General features: G+C 44.0%; 1 non-coding gene across 1 annotated transcript; it reads left to right on the top strand.

The window, feature by feature from the left end:
* Window positions 1-1,154: 1,154 nt before the first annotated feature.
* LOC115488948 lies at window positions 1,155-1,300 on the top strand. Its single transcript, XR_003952675.1, has one exon. It is a non-coding gene; the product is annotated as a small nucleolar RNA SNORA48 (small nucleolar RNA).
* Window positions 1,301-1,745: the final 445 nt, after the last annotated feature.

Raw genomic sequence — 1,745 nt, 5'->3', positions numbered from 1 at the left:
AGCTGATCCTATGGTGGTTCTAGACTTTTAAGGACTGTCCACACTGACTTCCAGAGTGGCTGCATTTAGACTCTCTCCATGTAAGCTTTCCAGTGTTGCCGTTTGTCTTCCTGATGATGGCTCCTCCAACAGGCATAAAATGGGACCACATCATTAGAATTTCATTTCTTTGATGCTCATTCATATTTCTTCATTTGGAAATGCTGCTCAGTCCCTTATTCCATTTTAATAGACTGTTTTCCTCTTTAGTCTTTTGAGTTCTTTGCGTATTCTATTAATTCTGTCAGAGGTAAGTTTAAGGTTTTTGGTCCATTTGGAGTTGACTTTTGTGCAAGGTGAGAGTTACTGATCTAGTTTCATTCGTTTCCATGTTAATATCAGGTTTCCCCAGCATCATTTGTTAAAGAAGTGTCTTTTCTATAGTGAGCCCATGTGGCATCTTTGTCAAAAATCATGAGATTTTAGTGGCACAGATTTATGACGAAGTTTCTGTTTCATTCTGTTGATCTACATATGTCTTTTTGTGCCAGGCTCATGCTGTTTTTATTTCTATGGCTCTACAATGAAACTTGAACCCAGGTGCCCTTCTTATGCCATATATTATGCCATTATGTTATAATAACCTCTTTACACTAATCCTATTGTGATGGTTTGTATATGCTCAGCCCAGGGAGTGGCACTATTAGAAGGCCCTGTTGGAGTAGGTGTGGCCTTGTTTTGGTAGGTATGTCACTGTGGGTGTATGCTTTAAGACCTTCATCCTTGCCGCCTGTAAATCAATATTCTGCTAGCAGCCTCCAGATGAAGATGTAGAACTCGAAGCTCTTCCTGCACCATGCCTGCCTAGATTCTGCCTGGATGATAATGGACTGAACCTCTGAACCTGTAAGCCAGCCCCAATTAAATGTTGCCCTTATAAGAGTTGCTTTGGCCATGGTGTCTGTCACAGCAGTAAAACCCTACCCAACTAAGACACCTATATAACTGCAACTTCATACCCTTTGGCCCATCTATGGTGGTTTAGGTAAAAATGTTATCCTTGTGGTTACAAATGGCAGGACTTACTTCTGTTTTCAGTATTGTTATTCTATTTTACATGTTCAGTCTTATGCACAATTTATATTGCTCTTTGCATTAGTTAAGAAGAGAGTAATAGCCCCCTGGCAGTGGGCAAAGTGACACTTTGTTGGTGGTGGTGTCCTTATTATCAGTCAGGAGCAGAGCAGATGGCAGGCCTTTGTTCATCCTAGTTCCATGCTTGGCTTGGTGGCCAAAACTGTTTTATGCCTAGAACACATAAAAATCAAATCAAATCAAACCAGGCAGCACACAGCACAGGAGGAGGAAGACAGAGAGACCTGCATTCTGCCATGCCACCCACAGACCTCCCTCCAGTGCACAGCACAGGCAGGCCTTAGCCACTGCTTGCTGCCACTGTGGACTAAGGAGGCCACCCAGGGGCCTGCCAGCCATATGGCCAGCCTGCAGCTGGAAACAGCACAATGTGAGTGTGTGTGTGTGTGTGTGTGTGTGTGTGTGTGTGTGTGTGAGTGTGTGGTGGTCAGATGGGAGAGAAAGAGAAGTAGAGCCACTTGAACATTATGAAAAGAGATGAAATTGGAGACTCGTGAACAGGAATAGCCTCTTGTGAGGCCATGGTAAGGTCCCAGGCCGAGCTGCTGCTAAGGGCCATGTCTGAGTCCATGGCTACACAGTAGCAACGTTGGTGTTGATATCCATACCAC

Source organism: Mus musculus, chromosome 18, assembly GCF_000001635.26.
Source record: "Mus musculus strain C57BL/6J chromosome 18, GRCm38.p6 C57BL/6J".
Classification (NCBI taxonomy): domain Eukaryota; kingdom Metazoa; phylum Chordata; class Mammalia; order Rodentia; family Muridae; genus Mus; species Mus musculus.
The sequence above is the reverse complement of the archived record's forward strand: the minus strand, read 5'-3'. Positions and strand labels throughout refer to the sequence as shown.